The sequence below is a fragment of the Engystomops pustulosus genome, chromosome 8 (genome assembly GCF_040894005.1).
Source record: "Engystomops pustulosus chromosome 8, aEngPut4.maternal, whole genome shotgun sequence".
In the NCBI taxonomy this organism is placed as follows: domain Eukaryota; kingdom Metazoa; phylum Chordata; class Amphibia; order Anura; family Leptodactylidae; genus Engystomops; species Engystomops pustulosus.
This window is the reverse complement of record NC_092418.1, coordinates 31027999-31051994: the sequence shown is the minus strand read 5'-3', so window position 1 is coordinate 31051994 and position 23996 is coordinate 31027999. Positions and strand designations below refer to the sequence as shown.

The window sequence follows — 23996 nt, the reverse complement described above, 5'->3', positions numbered from 1 at the left end:
CACGTCAGCATCTGACAGGCCTAACTCACTGGCAGTGGTCGCAGCGCCAATACGAAAAGAGTGAGTACCGAACTCACCCGATGGAAGGCCTACTTCCTCAAGCACCCTTTTAAATACGGATGTAAATTGAAAACGAGTCAGAGGCAAACTCTCAGCATAACCTCCATAAATTCCGTTGCAGCGGCCACCGGGCAAGCAGAACCCCTTACCTGACACAGCGCTACCCAACAGCCCTTACCAAACACATCCGTCTTGGAATGACAAATCCGAAACCTCAATCCTCCTGCCGAAACTGACACATCCTCACAAAGCAGACCCCCAGGACGCGCTGCGCTAGGTGAAACTAACTCCGACACTCTCAATGCCCCGAGGAAAGCAAAAACAAAAGCGGCCCGAAACAAAAGGACCTCAAAGGAATCCTTACACACTGCATATAAGCAAGGCAAAAGGCGCCATAGAATTGAGAACGAGACAGGACGACGTGCCTCCCGCCGCACAGAGCCCTTTTCCAACCCTTCACCACCAGCCTGATGAAAAACACTGCGTTACATCAGACCACCCGTAAAGCTCGAAGAAGAAGGAAACACCTGCCAACCACCGTTGTGCCCCTACACCCGATACCCCTTGGGCCCACAAACCTTCCAAGAACTTCAGGGTAATTTCAAGCCTCGGCCCTGAAACTGAATTCCAACTCCTCCCACCCGCTGCAGCACACCACTCGCCCCAAGCTTTACCATGAGCATTCCATGTAGATGGTGCGACTGATGATCTCAGCAGCGGGAGAAGCTGGCTTCCAGGGTTGACCATGGGGAGCCTGGGCATGGGGTTCCCTCCGCGTCCGCCAAAGGACATAGCCTCCGAAAAAACCTAAAACAAGTCTGCGCAACAAACAGAGAACCGGAGGGGAAGAAGAGGAAAGGCAGTTAACTACATGCACCACGCTCATGTTATCAGTCCAGAAGATTATGGATTTGTTGGACATGGCCGAACCCCACAATTCCACCGCTGCTACTATTGGGAATAACTCTAAAAGCGCCAAATTCCCACACCAACCCCTCACTCGCCAGCACTCGGGCCAGGGCTCGGGACACCAGACAGAGCCAAAAAGCACACCAAAACCCAAACTTTTAGACGCATCAGAGAAAAGGTGCAAATCAGGGCTAGAAACGGCAGGCTCCCGCCAACAAGTCCTCCCATTATAAGAGGACAAAAACAGATCCCAAACCCGCTGGTCATCTTTTATGTTGTGTGTAATCCCGGATGGGGACCTGATCCCGGCGGTAGCCAAGGAAAGGTGGCGCGAGAAGCCCCGACCCATGGGCATAATCCGGCACGCAAAAACCAAGAGACCCAGCAAAGACTGAACCTCACGCAGCGTCACTTTTGATGCTGCTAAACAAGCTGCAAGCGCTAAACGAAATTTTAGCAATTTTTTCTCAGGCAGCCGAAATATCATAGCTAATGAATCGATTTCAATGCCTAGAAAAGATAACACTGCACATGGGCCAACCGTTTTTTCATCTGATAGAGGCACCCCAAAGCGCTGTGCCAAATCCTGGAAAGAAGTCAGGAGGAGAGAGCAATGAGAAGAATCATGCGGACCAACAAACAAAAATCGTCCAAATAATGAGTAACCAGTCTGGAGGAAGTGAAAAAGCGTAGGGACCACTCCAAAAATGTGCCAAACTCTTCAAAGTAATAGCATGAAATGGAGCAGCCCATAGGCAAGAAGATGTCGCAATAAAAACACTCCTCCAGATGGCAACCCAAAAGATGGAAACAATCTTCATGAACTGGTAACAATCTGAATGCGGACTCGATATCAAACTTTGCCAGGAGGGCGCCTGGGCCCGCGGCATGCACTAACTCAACGGCCCAGTCGAAGGAAACATAAGAAACCGACACTTATGTATGCCATCATTAACAGACGAGCCGATGGGATAGGACAGGTGTTGAATCAAACGGAATTTGCCCGGCTCCCACATGTGGACCACCCCTAAAGGGGAAATCCGCAAGTTAGAAAGGGGCAAAACCCGGAAGGGGCCCGCCATCCTACCCAGCTCTACCTCTTTGGACACCTTACTCCTCGCTATCCCAGGAAAATCCCGGACCGACTTCAGATTATGTGAAAAAACGGGTAAACTACTAGGCTTGAAAGGGACGAAGAAACCAAAAGTGAAACCCGTCCTAAGCCGGGTGGCTTCCCATTTCTTGGGATAACGGTTTAGCTAGGGGAGCATCTCTAGCACGCGAACTGGGGTCCTCCTGGCGACCACCACCCTGGGGGAGGGCGGTAGCAGGGCGGGAACCGCAGATGGCAGAATGGGTGCCCCGCAGCTGGAGCACTCATGCCGGAACTTACAGGACCCGTAGAAGCGACAGTGTCCGTCTTTGAACATAAAACACGTTCCCGACCTGCGAGCCGCCCCCACCCCCTGGGAGGCTGATGGGACCGTGGACGAGGAGGAGGAGGCGGTCGGAAAGGGCTTCTGAGCAGTCATTAAGCGCAACCAGGGATCAGTTGCTTTTGGGTCCCAGCCGATCTCAGGATTTATAGCAATACGCCTCCTGAACTCCTCGTCATAACGCCACCATGCAGCGCCCCCGTGGGTGCGAAAGGCATAGAAAATGGTATCTAAATAAACAAACAGTTGAGGCGCCCTTTTCTGGCATTTTTTGAGTTAACACACAGCCTAACACTGAAAGGTCTTGGCGACTTTTGGCTTCCGTTCCACACCGCGCTCATAACGGCGCTCCTTGTCGACCGTCACCATGTCCACGGAAACCAGAGACCAAATATCGACATAATCGTTTCGTAAAATACGGTCCCTGGTATCCTCAGAAAGGTGAGAACCAAGAGGTAAAACCCCACAGAAATAAGTATCCCTGAAAACAGGAACAGAAGGGGTAAATGTGGAAGTGGAAACCTCTGCCGTGGTTTTACCTGATGGGGCCGGCGCAGCGAGAGCCGCCGTCGCCGATCCCAGCAGGGAACGAATTGAAGCTAGAAGAGAGCAGAATCAGTCACTCCCCCCCCCCCCCAAGCCGGCGGACTCACCGACAGCCGGAGATGACGGGATCGCGTCTGGGTTCCCTGCAGGTGCAACCGGAGCCGGCGTGGCAGGAGAAGACGTTGGTGGAACCACCTACCGATTGGGCCTGGACGTCTCCCAAGTGGATCGGCGACTGCGACGATGACGCCGTGGCGATGGACTCCTAGAGGAATCAGAGCTTCGTCCCCGGGATGATCTAGACGAGAACGAGGGAGACGTAGCGCTCCGGCTGCGCGATCGGTGCCTTTTCCCTCGGGTTGACCGGGATGCAGACTGGCGCCCGGAGGATGTCCTGCGGTAACTGGCCCTTGAGTGGGCGGACGGCGAACGCCTGGCGGCTACGGGGACTATGTAACCCGGACCCAAACCCCCGGACAGCATTGGGGTGACTAGCGGGGGCGGGACCACAAGGGGTACCAGCGCCCAGCGGAGCAAGGTCAGCACCCAGTAAGTCCTCGGCGGAATTAATTTGACCTAGGGAAGGCATAGAAGGGGAATTAACAGCCATAGGTGGGAGCCGGGTGAGTGGTGTTGTCATTACCGCACTCCCACCACTAGATGGCGCCAGAGTACTGAGGGATGTCTGGACGGGAAGGGAAGCCTCACTGACCAAGGTGAGTACATCTACTCGGCCTGTCAATTCTACTGAACGGGAGGCAGAGCAACGGTCCCCGCTGCTCCCGACAGTAGCATTAGCTAGGGGCTGCAGGTGCCGGACCGAGGAGGAGGAGGCCGGCATCGGCGTGGGCGGGATGCAGTCCGGGGAAGCTGCTCTCACCACAGCCATGATTGCAGGCTGGGCCAGCGCAGCACCAGCCCCCGAGCCTGACGGGGGAGGGGTTGCAGGGAAATTATGCACGGCCGCCTGTGCTGATGGAGACAAGCGCTGAGGCGGCCGTGATTGCCTACCGAACGACGAAAACCACACTGGTTGCTGGGGGAGCAGCATTCGCCGGGCCAGAGCTTCAGCCAGCAGTGAAGCCAGCCATCCAGGTCCCTCTTCCATCAGAAGCCATGGTGATGTACACACTCCAGAAGATCCGCAGGAAAGAGGGTGAGCTCAGGCTTGCAGCCTGCTTTATCACTTTTGCCCACCCCTAGATACCACCCACACCAGTAGCCCACCCCCAGTCACGTAGCCCATGTACTCAGGGGATAAACAACTTTTCTTAAAGGGGCCATGCTCACCTGCTAAAACCCTTGCTAAATTTTCACGCCTAAACCTGCAGGCAGTCATTAGCCCCACGGCTAAGCGCCTGCGGGCTATCAAAAAAAGAAGTGGGGTTTTGGGCAATGTATTGTGCAGCGTAAAGATTGGTCTGGGACACCATCAAACTAATTAGCTCCTCACTAGAAAAGTCCACTAGTAGTCCACTGGTCCGAGCCCTGCCGTGTCTCTGCGTATCCCAGGACTGACCGTAAAATCAGGGACCTGAGGGGCATAACTACTGGGGGTCACCCATGTGGGGTCAGAAGTCCCGGGCACTCCAGCAGAAGTCCCGGACACTCCAGCAGAAGTCCGGGGCACCTCGGCACTACGTAAGCGCCTTCTCGGGGGTTCCTCAGAGTCGCTTTGTGAGGAAGGAGGACAAATAAAACGGACACTCGTCCCCACTAGCTGACTCCGTATCGGAGGCCATATAGTTATAGACCTCCAAGTCAGTGTATGTTTTCTGTGACATGATGGGGGGATAGTACAGAACCTACACTACACTACACTACACCTACTCCACTACACTACACCTACTCCTCTGCAGAACAACGCCTACTACACTACACTCCACTACTCCACTCCACTACTCAACTCTACTCCACACCTTCTCCTCCTCACTCCTTCTCCTGCACACAACGCCTGCTCCTCCACACAACGCCTTTTCCTACTCCACACAACGCCTGCTCCTCCTGCACACAACGCCTTCTCCTCCTGCACACAACACCTGCTCCTCCACACAACGTCTTCTCCTCCTTCACACGCCTGCTCCTCCACACAACGCCTTCTCCTCCTCCACACGCCTGCTCCTAAACGCTACTCCTACTCCTAAACGCTACTCCTCCAACTCCTAACTGATCGCACTGAAAAGTGCGGTTGTGGGAGATAGAGAAAACGTAAAGGGAGGGGGGTAAGTGAGTGTTTTTAGGATACAGTAAGGAACAGCACACTAGCACAACTCCAACACCAAAATGGAGCTGTTAGAGAGGGTTGTGTGAGCTAGATCAGCCCCCCAGCATCACAGATCACTGTCATTGGCCAATCGCGATCGATTGACCAATGGCAGCGATCGATGTCACAGGACCAATCAAAACGGTCCTGTGATGTCATCGGTTGGGTGTCGGCTAGCGATGCCGACACCTCCCACCGACGTGTCACCCTGTCTCGCGACAGGGTGACGTCCTAAATGCAGGAAGCGCTCGCATTCGATATATCGGACGCTGAGCGTTAAGTCACCTCGCTCTGCGTCCGATATATCGGACGCGGAGCGCTAAGGGGTTAAGGCTACATTCAGATCTTCAGGAAAGCTCCTGACATACATGCTGGACTTGTCCATAGACATATACTGGTTGGTGGGGGTATCCTATTTATCTCTGCCCGACCAGTATACATCTAATCCAGCAGGAAACACTGGATGAAGAAGAGCAGAAGTCTGCCAGAAGGAGCAGTACAGTTGAGTTTACACTGGTGATGTCACAGTTCATGTAAGGACAGTTGAGTCATTGGGGAGAGACTTGGAACATCAGCAGCTTTCAATCACTTTCTCCTGCCGATGCTCCCGCTTTTGGGGAGGAGCTAAACTGGAGGATGAATCCAACTGTATCAGCACACAGAGGATATTCGGCTTCCCCATGTTGTACAGACCCTCCTGTAAGCCCCCTCAAGCAAGGCCCCCATTCCTATTATTTCATATGGCCTTAGGAAAAAAGCAGAACACCAAAAATAAGGTGAAAAAATGTTGTGGTGGATTTATTCCATATACAAGAGCCACAGTTCGGCTCAAACAGTGTGCCTTCCTCAAGCTAAGTATAAGTGACTATAAACAGGTTTTTATACAAATTGGAGGTCATCACATAACAAACTCCACCCCTATACAACTTCAAAGTGCAATAGTGTTGACAAAAATGCATGACATACAGAATACATGAACACCGATCATATTTATTAGCGCCCAATAGTGAGATATATCTAATAACCAGTGTTTGCTCGTGATCAGACTGCGTACACTTTAAAAACAACTATTCAGCACATAATGGATGCTCACCCTGTCGTCTGGAGAATCCAAAAAAACGGTAAAGGCAACAGATAATGTGATCCCCAAGAAAAATATCTTTAATTGTTAAAGAAAAATATGAACAATATATGAAAAAAAGTAATGGTTATAATTAAAGAGACGAAGAGGAAACAGTATCTGCAAGCTTGATAATGATCTCATGGGTTTCAGGGGGAAAAAATATATATATATATATATACACTCACCGGCCACTATATTAGGTACACCATGCTAGTAACGGGTTGGACCAACTTTTGCCTTCAGAGCTGCCTCAATTCTTCGTGGCATAGATACAACAAGGTGCTGGAAGCATTCCTCAGAGATCTTGGTCCATATTGACATGATGGCACCACACAGTTGCCGCAGATTTGTCGGCTGCACATCCATGATGCGAATCTCCCGTTCCACCACATCCCAAAGATGCTCTATTGGATTGAGATCTGGTGACTGTGGAGGCCATTTGAGTACAGTGAACTCATTGTCATGTTCAAGAAACCAGTCTGAGATGATTCCAGCTTTATGACATGGCGCATTATCCTGCTGAAAGTAGCCATCAGATGTTGGGTACATTGTGGTCATAAAGGGATGGACATGGTCAGCAACAATACTCAGGTAGGCTGTGGCGTTGCAATGATGCTCAATTGGTACCAAGGGGCCCAAAGAGTGCCAAGAAAATATTCCCCACACCATGACACTACCACCACCAGCCTGAACCGTTGATACAAGGCAGGATGGATCCATGCTTTCATGCTGTTGACGCCAAATTCTGACCCTACCATCCGAATGTCGCAGCAGAAATCGAGACTCATCAGACCAGGCAACGTTTTTCCAATCTTCTACTGTCCAATTTCGATGAGCTTGTGCAAATTGTAGCCTCAGTTTCCTGTTCTGAGCTGAAAGGAGTGGCACCCGGTGTGGTCTTCTGCTGCTGTAGCCCATCTGCCTCAAAGTTCGACGTACTGTGCGTTCAGAGATGCTCTTCTGCCTACCTTGGTTGTAACGGGTGGCGATTTGAGTCACTGTTGCTTTTCTATCAGCCCGAACCATTCTGCCGATTCTCCTCTGACCTCTGGCATCAACAAGGCATTTCCGCCCACAGAACTGCCGCTCACTGGATGTTTTTTCTTTTTCGGACCATTCTCTGTAAACCCTAGAGATGGTTGTGCGTGAAAATCCCAGTAGATCAGCAGTTTCTGAAATACTCAGACCAGCCCTTCTGGCACCAACAACCATGCCACATTCAAAGGCACTCAAATCACCTTTCTTCCCCATACTGATGCTCGGTTTGAACTGCAGGAGATTGTGACCATGCCTTATGCCTAAATGCACTGAGTTGCCGCCATGTGATTGGCTGATTAGAAATTAAGTGTTAACAAGCAGTTGGACAGGTGTACCTAATAAAGTGGCCGGTGAGTGTATATACTGTATATGTGTGTGTGTGTGTGTGTGTGTATAAATAACAAAAAAAAATATTAACAATATTTAATGTATTTCACCTAAACTCGCTTAGATAAATCAGTATTCACCAAGTTAAATTAAGGGAATAATATCATATCATATAGTACTGGTAATGTTTAATTCTCTGTGCTTAAGTATAAGTTCCTGATCTCCTCCTCTATGTAAGGGAGGAATATGATCAATGAATTTGAATCTGAGATGCATCCAAAAAATGTTTGAGGACAGGTAAATTCTTTTTTCTAGAGTGAATACTGTAAAAATGTTGTGTGAATCGTACTTTATATTCTACATAGAGGAGACCACATTTAACAAGTGGATCGCATAATTACTTGTATACATCATATTCTTTATCGTTTTGTGTAAACTGTGAACCTTTATCCATATAACCACAGTTGACATAGTTGCAGCCAGGAAAGATTCCCTTTCTACATTTTCAAAATGTAGAATTTGCATGTTTTGTCACAGATGTCACCCTAAGAAATTCCTTTCAAACACAGATATTTTTTCTTATAACAGGGATCTCTCTGGATTCATTTTTTTACCAATTTCTTTATTTCAGTTTTCACTTAAAGGGGGTTTCCAAGGTCTAAAAAAGTGATATGTGGCCGGGATGGGGCTGCTTAAAACAATAAACTATTACTTCCCTCTGCGGTCCCTCTCGTTGTCCCACACTGTCGTTTTTTTACAGGGGCACGGAAGCCAGCCGAGGTGGCTGATCATCCCCAGCCATCCCTATTCCCAGCACTGTATCATTGGCCAAGGTATGGGGACGGGAGGGCACTGCTTCCTTACCCCTGTAAACAATTGCAACACCCATGCCGATGCAAGGCAGAGGGGTTGTTGCGAATACATCCCACCATGTAGCTTGCAGCCTGTATCAAGGGTGATATCTGAAGCAACGCAGGACAAGCTGAAGCATCCTACTAGGACACAGCTACCTCCCAGCCTGCCCTTGCATCCAGGCTGGTGATCTACTCCTGTGGCTCTCTCCAACTGCATCTCCAACATTCTACTATTTGTCAAGGCACGTTGCTACTGTTCCAATAAAGAACTGTAAGTTATTTTTGTTCAACGTCTGCCTCCGTCTGGTCCCTGCTACTACAGCTGTCACCATCACAGGCACCCTATCCACCACACAGAGACTCATACTTTAGACATCAAAGGGTTGCCCCAGGGAGAACCGCTATAGCAGCCTCTCCCTCATCATTTCTTGCCAACACCACCCTGCTGGAGACCTGTCAGGGTGTAGGACAGCCCTCCGGTTCCCCATACCAAGCACCGTGACACTAGCGTGCCTAGGCCGCAATCGCCAGCCACTCAGGTACTGCGGGCCCCGGCTGTCACCAGGCCTCAAGAAAAGGCTAGGCCCCGGTGGGGGATGTTGCACAGTCAGGACCAGAGAGACAGTGGTGCAGGACACCGGGAGGGACCGCTGAGGTAAGTAGTAGTTTATTGTTTTAAGAAGCCACATCCCGGCCACATGATACTTTTTTTAGGACTCGGACAACCCCTTTAAACGACAAAAATGGAAGCCTAACGGACAGTAACAAAAAACATCAAAAGTCCATTCAAATGAATGGACATTGTAATGGCTCCGACTTCCATTATCATCCTATATACAAGATTTATCCACAGTGAATCAGAAAATATGTCAATTTGATTCGTACTAATTCTACAATCAAACGATAAGACCATTTGGTACAATTTGATCCATTGTGCAGGAACAATTAGACTACAAAGCAGATTTTGTTTATCCTCAATATGTGGACAGAATATCTGGAGCATATCCATTCTATGTAGAAATAATAAAGCTTGGGTTTTGTTTGTTTTCTATGTAGTTTTTATTTTACAGTTGTTTTATATTAAAAGTTTTCCACTTTGTTTTTTCATAGTCTTCTTGAGTATAAGCCTACTATATGATCCTGACTGAGATTACTGAAAATCCAATTTTTATTTTCAGGCAAACCTTCAGCTTTTGGTATTTTCTCGATGTTAGGACTCCTGCTATTGAACAAAATACTTCTGTAAAGAACCTGAACTTCCTTTTATACAGCTACCGGCATTAGAATTGTGATTCTACAAATAAACATTATTGTATTTATGGGTTTAAAATTTGGAAAATGTTAATTTTAAATTTCAAGTAGTAAAATTGTTGTTTTGAATCTGTTTCCTCTTTGCTATTGTATCGATATAGTAAAGTTATAATTCACTGAGTGGATCACAGAGTACAATGTGATGCAAATCTCAGCATGAATATTATAACATTACAGGTCATTAGGAAATATCTTCTCTTTTGTATTTGTATTGTCTTATTTAGTTGGTAAAATGGTTTATAATTGAAAAACATTTTTTTAGTTTTGTTTTTATTAATTTTCTTTATAAACAATCTCTTGATCACTGATTAATAACGATAATGTACTGCAGTGTAAAGCATTTCACCTGCGGCTATACCACTAACAGCCACCAATGGAACTCCCACCATTCACCCTTCCATCCATACTGCCTGATCATGTAGTGGTAGTTGTGACTAACCCCCCACTCCCATTTCATGTCACAGGGTAGTATTATAGTAGTTATATTCTTGTACATAGGGGTCAGTATGATAGCAGTTATATTCCTGTACATAGGGGGCAGTATTACAGTAGTTATATTCCTGTACATAGGGGGCAGTATTATAGTAGTTATATTCCTGTACATAGGAGGCAGTATTATAGTAGTTATATTCCTGTACATAGGGGGCAGTATTATAGTAGTTATATTCCTGTACATAGGGGGCAGTATTATAGTAGTTATATTCCTGTACATAGGGGGCAGTATTATAGTAGTTATATTCCTGTACATAGGGGGCAGTATTATAGTAGTTCTATTCTTGTACATAGGGGCAGTATTATAGTAGTTATATTCCTGTACATAGGGGGCAGTATTATAGTAGTTATATTCTTGTACATAGGGGGCAGTATTATAGTAGTTATATTCCTGTACATAGGGGGCAGTATTATAGTAGTTATATTCTTGTACATAGGGGGCAGTATTATAGTAGTTATATTCTTGTACATAGGGGGCAGTATTATAGTAGTTATACTCTAGTACATAGGGGGCAGTATTATAGTAGTTATATTCCTGTACATATGGGTCAGTATTATAGCAGTTATATTCCTGTACATAGGGGGCAGTATTATAGTAGTTATATTCCTGTACATAGGGGGCAGTATTATAGTAGTTATATTCTTGTACATAGGGGGCTGTATTATAGCAGTTATATTCCTGTACATAGGGGGCAGTATTATAGCAGTTATATTCCTGTACATAGGGGGCATCTGTGTCTGAGGATAACATAGCATACGCCTCTTCAGCGCTGTATGTTCTTTGTGTCATTTTGTCTAATGCACTTTATTTGCTACTGTAACAATGTGTAATGTACTTTACTTGGGACTGTAACAAGCGTACACACTGACAGCTGGAGTGACACTGACGAACTGTCACTGCTCAAAACTGTCAGTCCGACAATGGATAACGCTGTGGGACTTACGCTGACAGTGACGTACGCTGACTGACTCTCACTGACTCTGACTGACACTGATACTAACTAGCACTGACTTTTATTTAATTAGTTTTTTAGACAAAAAAAAAAGAAACTGGGAACTCCCTTAAAGTGTGGGAGAAATCTATCACAGAGGAGCAGCTGTGATCAAGGGGTTAAAATGGCAGGTTCTAACTCTGAGGGGATTGCATGAGGACACAGGCTCCGTTCTCTTCACTTCACAACACGGACTGAGGAGAACGGGGCGTGTAGCCCTCCTCTGCCCTCCTCTTGCCACTTGATCGCTGTCTGATTGGCCATTCTGTACAGATTGCAAGGGCCCGCTATGATAGGTCCCTTGCCGGTTACTAGGTTACCGGACCCAAAATCGCAAGTTCTGCCGTAACTCTACGTCAAGGTGAGGGAACTACGCGCGTCCTATGATGTAGAGTCAGGAAGGAAGGAGTTAATATGTACTTGTTTATACACTGACCTTCTCACTAATACCTATTAATCAGGGGCGTAACTAGGAGTGGCAGAGCCCCATAGCTGACTTCTTAATAGGGCCCCGTTTACCCCTTTAAAAGATATACATATTTATATACTCACACATGTGAATTACAATCACACACATTTATACACTCACTTATATATACACACATATAGCATATACACAACACATACAGTATAAGCATATATACAGTATATATACACACCACATATACATACAGCATAAACATACGTACATTATATACACTCAACATATACATATAGTATAAACATACATACAGTATATACACAGCACATACAGCATATAAAAACATACATTCAGTATATACACAGCACATACAGCATAAACATACATACAGTATATACACAGCATGTACACATGCAGCATAAATATACATACAGTATACACACCACATATACATACAGCATACACATACATACAGTATAAACACCACAGACACATACAACATAAACTTACATACAGTATACACACCACATATACATACAGCAAATACACATATTCACACAGTACCATATACACCCATGCAGTATATACACATCACATACATATAAAGTATATACACATTGTAACATACATACTGTAAATACACAAATAGATACAAAGACATAAAGTTATACAGAAACATATATCATATACACCCAGTACTCCAGATGCCACGGCCCCCGGACACTGTGGGCCCCATGTGCTAACCCTGTAGTTATGGTCCTGCTATAAATACTCTTCTAAAATTGTATGTCATATTATACATCATTATTGTGTTATATTATTGTACAATGTTACTAGGATTACTAAAAAGAACTGAATACTACTGAAAATTTGTTGATGTAGATCCATGCCAGTTTTTACCATTGATAGCACTCCAGTCTTTTTAACTCCTTCGTACTCCGGTCCGATATATATTGGACCCTGAGCGCAGTGACTTCCTGGTTCTGTGGTTTGTGAGACAGGGTGACGAGTGCATGAGGTGGGTGGGGATCGCAAGGGGACACCTACCCACTGAAATTTGATTGGTCCTGTGATGTTGATCAGTGACCAATCAGACTGGCCAGTGACAGTGATCGCAGTCATGACTGATCACGTCATGACATATTGAAGTCAGCACAGATCCCCCCCACCCCGCTCCCCAACGCCACCATTCTGTATTTGGTGGTGTCCCCCCCCAAGCGGACATGTAAGTGCATTGGGATAGTAGAAGTAGGAGTAGTGCACGCGGTGTGTGGATTCATGACTTCTGGCGCACGTTCTTAATGAATCTGGCGCAGCATCATACACTGGCAGAGAACTTTTAGTGCAGTTGGCTACATTATAAGTCAATGTGCCCCTCTATATACACATATGGGGGTTATTTATCAACGCCAGCGCTCTTGCAGCCCGATACATGAAGAGGCTCCGGCTACAGTGGGGTCCTGCGCAGCGTTTAAAAATTTGCCGGCTGCAGCAAGTGCGCAGGCGTGGGGACAATACAGCCTCAGTAGAGGGACAGTAAAGCCTCTGCACGTCTGGTCGCGTCCCCGTCCCCGTCCCCCTTCACGCCACACTGGGGTAAAGGTGGCGGATTGGGGAAAATAATCGCAAGTGCTTGCAATAAGTTAGCATTGGCAATTATTTCAGGGCTTCTACACCAGTGACGTGGCGCAGAGGCCCTGATAAATATCCCCCATATAGTATATATACATCTTATACTTAGACATGAAGTATATAAAGACCGGCCAACCCGGCACTTTCTTAGGCAACAAAACTCTGTTATCCCAATAACATAATATCCCCACATAATACTTTAATATGTAAATCAGTAAACACCGAGTCTCATGTTGGGCGGTGAAAAACCAGTCACAGCATTTATTAACATAATATTTTCTTTAACAATTTTCAAAACACGTAAATCTTAAAACGGTAGGCACTTGTATTGTGATCTCTCCATCCAAAGGAAAAACGGCTCAGGACTGCACTATGCCCATCTGGACTCCCAGGTGACAAGTCGGCCAGACGAGCAAAGCAGCATTCTCTCATCTTCAATTTTACTCTGCCAGCTGTGACTTCAGAACTATAAGACACAGATACTCAAAACAGTAAAAGGAAACAATAAATTAGGGAGGGAGGGAGGTTCTGCTTCTGGTGAGTGTCGCAGTACACAGATGGAGAAGAGGAGACCTGCTAAACAGGAAAAGGGGGAGGAGGAAAGTGCACTGCAGCAAAACCTCTCCTATTAAAGTGCATGGCCTCAAATTAACCCCTTCCACCACTACCTGCCTCCACCAGTCCAGGTGAACCCTTCATATACAGTTGGGCGTACACATACTATGTATAGAACATATACACACATATACAGCCAATACACACAGCATATTCACACATACAGTATATCCACACACACCTACAGAAAATAGGCACACACAGCAGATACAGACATAGGGCATATACATACACTTACATGGATGTAGTCACTGTCAGTCGGTCTTCTTATGGCATGGGGACTGTCACAGATCTGACTCCATGCAGTCCAGTAACTTGTGACCTCATGGGGAAGTTGTTCCTCCGTCCTGCAGCCCCTTCCATGACATTTCCCATCTGGGCTGATGGCTCCGCTCTGTGCTGTGAGGATGTGCCCTGTTATATACATATTATGCTGTACAATGCGCAGCATGTAACATGGGGCAGGGGGAGACGGCCTTCCCAGCATGTGATATGGAGGTACTGAGGTCTCACACTACTGGCTGAGTAAGTGACACCACCACCTTATTGTCACCACATGGAAAGACTTATCTCCAGCATCACCTACAGTACTTACCTAATCATCGTCTGCATATGGAAATCCATCTCTATCCCCAGGAATAATATATCCCATCATGTCTGTATATACTACTAGATGTGACTATGTGTGAGCACAGACAGAGGTTGTATCATTGGAGCTTTTGTGCACACTTTATACTTACACTATAACAGACATTATCCCCCGTCCAAATCTGACTTTTACCTGATGGTTTATACATCATGGGCCCAGATTTACTGAAGCCCCTGCGCCAGTTTTCTGTCGGACTTTGCACCTTCTTCAATGTGTAAACTGCTTCCACATGTATATAAGAAGTGTTCGCCACTGAAATGGGCGTCCGGTGCTCAGTCAGGCCGTGCGCCACATTTATAATGCAAAGTCTGACAGAAATGTGTTGCACGGCCCAAGTAAAAGGTGCACCAAAAAAAATGATTCATGGCGCCCCCTGCTCAGTACCCAGGACACTGCACATAGTACAGACTGCACTGGTTCTATAAGCAGCAATCACTGGCTGATTACCAACCGCTCTATACTTATTCTGTTTTACAGCTTTAAGGTTTTTATTTTACTTTATTTCATTTTATTCGTACCAAATCAGCTCATCCTGTGCAGCGCATGTCCCAGTATTCTATGTACATAACGTCTAGAAAGATCTACAGACCCAGAAGTTACTGGAACCAGTTCTGGAGAACATCATGAGAACATTTCTTATCCTGCTAAAAGACTAAAACTGCAACAATAACACTAGAGGAATGAGCACCTACCTCCTGTCAGCAAGGGATGACACTCTGCAGCAGACGTCTTCATATCTCCTCTTTTTATTTTCTTTCTTTTTCTTTCTTTTCTTTCTCAGTCCATGAAACACTGGATGGTTTGGATGGTGGTTGTATTCCATGGACTGAAAACTGCCCCAGGTACAGTAGGAGGATGATATATTTTATTTTTAGTTGACAGTAAAATATTCTGCAGAAATTACATGATTAAGGCTTCTTTCTTTTGACTTTTTTTTTTCTGATTCTCTTTTTTTACATTTTCTTTTCTTTTTACTTTCTCTCTTTGTTTTTCTTTTCATTATTTTTCTCAGTCCATGAAACACTGGATGGTTTGGATGGTGGTTGTATTCCATGGACTGAAATTACATGATTAAGGCTTCTTTCTTTTGACTTTTTTTCTGATTCTCTATTTTTACATTTTCTTTTCTATTTTCTCTCTTTGTTTTTCTTTTCTTTATTTTTCTCAGTCCATGAAACACTGGATGGTGTGGATGGTGGTTGTATTCCATGGACTGAAAACTGCCCCAGGTACAGTAGGAGGATGATATACTTTATTTTTAGTTGACAGCAAAATATTCTGCAGAAATTACATGATTAAGGCTTCTTTCTTTTGACTTTTTTTTCTGATTCTCCCTTTTTACTTTTTCTTTTCTTTTTCTTTTCTCTCTTTGTTTATCTTTTTGTAATTTTTCTCAGTCCATGAAACACTGGATGGTTTGGATGGTGGTTGCATGCCATGGACTGAAAACTGCCCCAGGTACAGTAGGAGGATGATATACTTTATTTTTAGTTGACAGTAAAATATTCTGCAGAAATTACATGATTAAGGCTTCTTTCTTTTGACTTTTTTTCTGATTCAATATTTTTACATTTTCTTTTCTTTTTATTTTCTCTCTTTGTTTTTCTTTTTGTTATTTTTCTCAGTCCATGAAACACTGGATGGTTTGAATGGTGGTTGTATTCCATGGACTGAAAACTGCCCCAGGTACAGTAGGAGGATGATATACTTTATTTTTAGTTGACAGTAAAATATTCTGCAGAAATTACATGATTAAGGCTTCTTTCTTTTGACTTTTTTTCTGATTCTCTATTTTTACATTATCTTTTCTATTTTCTCTCTTTGTTTTTCTTTTCTTTATTTTTCTCAGTCCATGAAACACTGGATGGTGTGGATGGTGGTTGTATTCCATGGACTGAAAACTGCCCCAGGTACAGTAGGAGGATGATATACTTTATTTTTAGTTGACAGCAAAATATTCTGCAGAAATTACATGATTAAGGCTTCTTTCTTTTGACTTTTTTTTCTGATTCTCCCTTTTTACTTTTTCTTTTCTTTTTCTTTTCTCTCTTTGTTTATCTTTTTGTAATTTTTCTCAGTCCATGAAACACTGGATGGTTTGGATGGTGGTTGCATGCCATGGACTGAAAACTGCCCCAGGTACAGTAGGAGGATGATATACTTTATTTTTAGTTGACAGTAAAATATTCTGCAGAAATTACATGATTAAGGCTTCTTTCTTTTGACTTTTTTTTCTGATTCTCTATTTTTACATTTTCTTTTCTATTTTCTCTCTTTGTTTTTCTTTTCTTTATTTTTCTCAGTCCATGAAACACTGGATGGTGTGGATGGTGGTTGTATTCCATGGACTGAAAACTGCCCCAGGTACAGTAGGAGGATGATATACTTTATTTTTAGTTGACAGTAAAATATTCTGCAGAAATTACATGATTAAGGCTTCTTTCTTTTGACTTTTTTTTCTGATTCTCTATTTTTACATTTTCATTTCTATTTTCTCTCTTTGTTTTTCTTTTCTTTATTTTTCTCAGTCCATGAAACACGGGGTGGTTTGGATGGTGGTTGTATTCCATGGACTGAAATTACATGATTAAGGCTTCTTTCTTTTGACTTTTTTTCTGATTCTCTATTTTTACATTTTCTTTTCTATTTTCTCTCTTTGTTTTTCTTTTCTTTATTTTTCTCAGTCCATGAGACACTGGATGGTGTGGATGGTGGTTGTATTCCATGGACTGAAAACTGCCCCAGGTACAGTAGGAGCATGATATACTTTATTTTTAGTTGACAGTAAAATATTCTGCAGAAATTACATGATTGATGCTTCTTTCTTTTGACTTTTTTTTCTGATTCTCTATTTTTACATTTTCTTTTCTTTTTATGTTCTCTCTTTGTTTTTCTTTTCATTATTTTTCTCAGGCCATGAAACACTGGATGGTTTGGATGGTGGTTGTATTCCATGGACTGAAAACTGCCCCAGGTACAGTAGGAGGATGATATACTTTATTTTTAGTTGACAGTAAAATATTCTGCAGAAATTACATGATTAAGGCTTCTTTCTTTTGATTTTTTTTCTGATTCTCTATTTTTACATTTTCCTTTCTATTTTCTCTCTTTGTTTTTCTTTTCTTTATTTTTCTCAGTCCATGAAACACTGGATGGTGTGGATGGTGGTTGTATTCCATGGACTGAAAACTGCCCCAGGTACAGTAGGAGGATGATATACTTTATTTTTAGTTGACAGTAAAATATTCTGCAGAAATTACATGATTAAGGCTTCTTTCTTTTGACTTTTTTTTCTGATTCTCTATTTTTACATTTTCTTTTCTATTTTCTCTCTTTGTTTTTCTTTTCTTTATTTTTCTCAGTCCATGAAACACGGGGTGGTTTGGATGGTGGTTGTATTCCATGGACTGAAATTACATGATTAAGGCTTCTTTCTTTTGACTTTTTTCTGATTCTCTATTTTTACATTTTCTTTTCTATTTTCTCTCTTTGTTTTTCTTTTCTTTATTTTTCTCAGTCCATGAGACACTGGATGGTGTGGATGGTGGTTGTATTCCATGGACTGAAAACTGCCCCAGGTACAGTAGGAGCATGATATACTTTATTTTTAGTTGACAGTAAAATATTCTGCAGAAATTACATGATTAAGGCTTCTTTCTTTTGACTTTTTTTTCTGATTCTCTATTTTTACATTTTCTTTTCTTTTTATTTTCTCTCTTTGTTTTTCTTTTCATTATTTTTCTCAGGCCATGAAACACTGGATGGTTTGGATGGTGGTTGTATTCCATGGACTGAAAACTGCCCCAGGTACAGTAGGAGGATGATATACTTTATTTTTAGTTGACAGTAAAATATTCTGCAGAAATTACATGATTAAGGCTTCTTTCTTTTGACTTTTTTTCTGATTCTCTATTTTTACATTTTCTTTTCTATTTTCTCTCTTTGTTTTTCTTTTCTTTATTTTTCTCAGTCCATGAAACACTGGATGGTGTGGATGGTGGTTGTATTCCATGGACTGAAAACTGCCCCAGGTACAGTAGGAGGATGATATACTTTATTTTTAGTTGACAGTAAAATAATCTGCAGAAATTACATGATTAAGGCTTCTTTCTTTTGACTTTTTTTTCTGATTCTCTATTTTTACATTTTCTTTTCTATTTTCTCTCTTTGTTTTCCTTATTTTTCTTTTCTCTGTTTCCTCCTTCCTATCCTCCTTCCCTTCGTTCCTCGCCCCTTTTTTCTTTCTTTCTTTCTCGCTTCCTTTCCTCCTTCCTTTCCTCCTTCCTTTCCTCCTTCCTTTCCTCCTTCCTTTCCTCCTTCCTTTCATCCTTCCTTTCATCCTTCCTTTCATCCTTTCTTTCGTTTTGTTTCCCCATGTGTGAACATGGCTAAAAAGAACAAATTACATAAATAGTAGGACTTATATCAACCTTTCCTCTGTATAATGTCTACCTCTTGTAACACATCCTTCTGTTGAGCTGTTTGATGTCATAGCTATGGCTACTCATGTTCTATATATTCTATTACATCAATAGTGTCTCCATGAATAATTGCAGCCTGTAATAATCACTGGCCGACTAAGGCCGGGCTGTGCTCTAATACATCCTGGGTGTTACAGGATATAGTGGGAGGATGTGTTACACTACTGTATTGGCACTACTAGGGTCCATAACTATTTAAACTATTTAAACTTTAACTTAAATAGTCCTAATTTGCACAGTATGAGCCAATTCAATATGGATAAAATAACACAAAATGAATATAGAGCAGTTGCTAAACAGACAACAATTGGCTAAATATAAAAATTTTGCGTAACATCATAAAGGCCACATCGCACCGGATAATCTGGTGGTTCATAAATTTTTGTGATTATTCCTGGGCTTGTAGCCATATAAAGCCCTTATATATATATCCCCCATTATGTTTTATAAGACATCAGGTGAAAGTCAGATTTGTACATTGGATACAGTCAGTTATCATCTACCTATAAAGCCTGCATGACAGTAACAATGATTTCCCCTGTGGCTGTGATCACTAATAGTCACATCTAGTAATATATAAACACTATATATGTAATGGTGAAGGTTTAGACCTGTGACTGTAGGGGCTATTCTGTCACCAAGGTCCTGTGTTCTGGTGTAAATGATGGGCGGTGGATTTGGAAGGAAGGGGCCTATTGTCTTATCATCCTGGATAAGGGGCCAATGCTTCCAGATGATTCATTCCATCTTGTTATTTTTATTCTTAAATTGTAGTAAAAGTTTTGTTTCTCTTAGAGTTTTACATTTCCCATCTGTTCTATAGAAGAAAGATGAGCTCTCCCATCACCACCTCTAAACCTTTACCATTCACAATGTGACTTTCTCTGAAGGAGCAGCTGTAACTGCACATCCTTATCGGAAGAGAGAAAATCCACTGGAGATGAACATAAACCAGATGAATTCCTTACCTGTTCCTCCCGGGGGTCGTCTGCTTTGTAGAATGTACCTGCAAAATGTAATCCATGGGGCGCACCAGGAGACGCCTCAGACATCACATTAATGACCATATTGTGATCATTGGGGAAGGTTTTAAGAAACACTTTCTCACTTCACTATAAAAAGTCCATAACTGCAGTCCCAAATCTCTCAGGATCCATGTTATATCAATTAGTGATAACAGAATGGGGGGGTCTTTTTATTCAAAACGTCTACTGGGGAATCTCACATTATTTTATTGATTCGCTGTCACAAAAGGGTCTTGATACTGATTTAGGGACCTTTGGTTTTCTTTAAAGAAGACCTCTCACCCTTACAAAATGCACTAGGATCTGCTTAACAAAATCAGCAGTTTCTAGCGCTTCCCCTTTTTGAAAACCCTCCGATAAATCTAGAAGACTATGCAGCGCCGTATCCTCAAATAACCGAGCCCACAGTGGTCCGACATATTCATGAGGGGGCGGTCCGAGGCACTACCTTTTCCCCGGACTGCTCCTCCCACGCCATAGGCTGGTGGTGACTGCCGGGCTGCATGCTGCAGTCACCACCTTCACAGACCACCTTATAAATCTGCCAGACCACTGTAAACTCAATACGGCTTATACTCGAGTATATACGGTAATATAATATTTATGTAAATGTATGTAGTTTGACACAGAATGGGAAATTTAAAAAGACTACTCAGTTTTAAAATTCCCCACTGCAGCACCCATCTCTACTAAGGGTGATGCCACATATGGCGTTTTGAACCCGTTTTTGGTCCGTTTTTAAGCAGTCCGCTAAAAAAAGTATGCGTTAAAAAATGCATCCGTTCTTTAAAAACGCATGCGTTTTTTGAAAACGGATCCGTTTTTGACCAGTTTTAATTAAGACAATTGGTAAAACCTGTCAAAAACGGATACGTTTAACAGACTGCTTAAAAACGGATCCAAAACGGGTTCAAAATTAAGGGTGCAGCCACACATTCAGTTTTTCAGACGCAGTTTTTCAAGCCAAAAGCAGGTGTGGATGATAATGGTTGAGGACTTAACATTGAGGGTGCGGTCACATGCCGCGTTTAAAAACACATTGCAACAGCTGAAGAGAGATTTGCCTACTTAAACAGCTGTTAATGCATGTGTTAACATCGCGTTAATGCATGTGTTTGTTAACACAATGTTAACACATGCATTAACACAAATGTCAACATTGGAGTTTTGTAAACGCACGTGTTAACAGCTGTTTAATCAGGCAAATCTCTCGTTAAAAGCGGCGTGTGACTGCACCCTGAAAGGTCCGGCTGAGGCGCACCCCCGTGAGCATTGATTCAGCTTCTAAATTGAAGCAATGCAGTGTGTGTGACCACATCCTTAGGGCGCTGTCACTAAGTACGTTCTTGGACACGCGTTTTTGTTTGTGTACCATGCGTTTGGCTGGTTTAACCCTGTTTTATCTTCATTTCTAGGCAGCTGTGAAACAGATTGAAACCAGCCAAACGCATGGTAAACATACAAAAACACATGCGTTTTCAGTCCGTCAAAAAACGATCCAAAATATTTTATCTGTGTGTAAGGGTGCAGCGCACTTTATATATATGTGGATAATTATAGGTAAATGTGTAAGGTGGCCACTGAATGTATATAGATCTATGAGTAAGGGTATATTCACACTAACGTGTGATCGCCCGGCTGTACTGCGCTGCTCACCCCTCCCCTCTCCATAGCAAGCAGCGCAGCACGGCCAATCTTACAGCCGGAGATAGAGCTTCTTCTATCATATCTGCAGTGACGGCAGAGTGCGGTGACCATACATTGTACTCCCCGTACCACGCCCGGCACCATAAGCGTCTATGCCGATGTATATCATACGTCCTTACAATGTCTGAATGTGGCCTCTTACTGTTTATAGGTATGTAAGGAAACCTACCACCACAGATATACCTATTAAAGTAGATCCGGTGGTAGGTGCCTCTCATGTATTTTAGGAGAGCCCTTTTAAGCACTTTATTTTTTAATCTTTAATTGTGGTAATATGCTAATTTACCAAAGAGGCTACTGGGACGTGGAGTAGCCAGAGCTGAGGCTACACGGTGCGCTACTCCACGCCCCAGTAGCCACCTTGATCCGCCTACCCGGATGTCTTCAGGGCACAGCTACGAGAAGCAGCACTCCCTCATCCACGAAACCGGCGTACTGCGCATGTGCAAATTGGCAAATTAGCATATTACCACAATTAAAGATTAAAAAAGATAAAGGGGACTAAAGGATTAGCCCTTAAAAGGGCTCTCCTTACATACATTAGAGGCACCTACCTTAATAGGTAGATCCATGATGGTAGGTTTCCTTTAAGGGGGCTCTGACTGTCTACATGTATATACACTGTCTTTATATACATAAGTACAATGGGGCCACTGATTGTATAAAGGTATATGTGTAACGGACCACTGATTGTATATAGGTATATAAGTAATGGGGCCACTTTATATAGCTATATATATACCTGTATATATGTATTTAGGATATATATATATATATATATATATATATATATATATACAGGGTTATATACAGGGCACATACCATATACAGTCTTGCGGAGAGTTCCAAACCTGTCCCTCAGTTTATATGTTCACAAAATTGAAATATAAAAACGTCTGTAACTTTACGCTTACGATCTTCGCTCTTCTATGAACCAGCGCTCTCCTCGTGTGGTAAAGCAGGAAGACTTCATCCAGGAATAGGCTCACATTCACACCTCCGGATACTGGCGCTTTTCTTCCCTCCAGCGATCACACGGACATGTATCAGTGTCCTCACTATAGGAGATAATACACACATAGCGCAGCCTGTACGGGGGAAAGCTTCTTTACTAGTCGTATAATCACATCTGGTACAAAGAACAGAACTTTTATATCCCCATCAATGTGACAGCCAGTCATCCACGCCCGGCCCTGGGTTACCCCAATATTGCTTCTCCCGGGGGCTGCGCTATTATCAGAATAACATTACATTGGGGAAAACATTGTGTATAATAAGTCATCGGGATTGACCTTCATACACTGCACTATGTACATATGGAGGCGATGGGTTTAATATTTGTAATTTTTGTGCGGGGGGGTTGTTTATGTTAAGATTGAATAATTCATTAATGGGGATTGTAAATATATTAATGACATTGGGGGATCATAACTTGGGACAATAGGTCAGGAAATCAGCAAAGATAAAATAATGTAAAACCAAATAGGGAGATTTTTTTTTGAAAAAGAGTTTTAGCTGCACTTTTCTATTCCAAAATATATGAGCACCTCTGGAGGGGTAAATGTACAGCGGATAGTCTTACCCTGCATCAGCCTCCTCCTCCAGCATTAGACATCACTACAACTAAGGCGTTGTATTACCTTACACTGACTTGTAGATAATGTTAGTAAACCTGCCCATCACCTACAACCTAGAGAGATATTTCTGCCTGATAATTGTATAAATGCCCAGATAATCACAGCACAAACACATAGTATACATGCGGTTTCCCCCAGCGATGTGTGAACAAGGCCAAAAAGAGCAGATTCCATGCGCAGCAGGACTTCCATGGAGCCGTCTCCTCCCAGTTGTCTCCTCTAGTAACACATTCTGCTTCTGTTCAGCTGTTGTGATGTCACAGCTCCGGCTCCTCGTGTCCCAATATTCCATCACGTGACTCATGTAGCCCTGGTATAAGTGCAGCCCACAATCATTATTACTATTATTTTATCACAAGTTTTACATTAAAATGAAACATCTATAATCTTAATTCTCTTATTTGCTGTTAGAAAATAGAATATAAACTGTAGAAAAGAAACAATAAAAAAAGGATATATATTGAAGGCAATTGGAGGC

General features: G+C 43.2%; 2 long non-coding RNA genes across 4 annotated transcripts in view; both read right to left on the bottom strand.

The window, feature by feature from the left end:
* The window catches only part of LOC140075058 (uncharacterized), a 183296-nt gene extending 165208 nt beyond the window's left edge, over positions 1-18088 (bottom strand). For both annotated transcript variants that reach the window (XR_011849335.1, XR_011849336.1), the window contains exon 1: positions 15361-18088. This is a non-coding gene — a long non-coding RNA (uncharacterized lncRNA). The remainder of the gene's footprint in view (positions 1-15360) is intronic.
* A 59-nt stretch (positions 18089-18147) lies between these two features.
* Positions 18148-23727, bottom strand: LOC140075060 (uncharacterized). 2 transcript variants are annotated; one of them, XR_011849340.1, is made up of 3 exons: positions 23641-23722; positions 22796-22969; positions 18148-19056 (listed from the first exon to the last, which is right to left on the bottom strand). It is a non-coding gene; the product is annotated as an uncharacterized lncRNA (long non-coding RNA). The 2 variants fall into 2 exon arrangements; XR_011849339.1 differs by having other exon boundaries at positions 22796-23727.
* Positions 23728-23996: the final 269 nt, after the last annotated feature.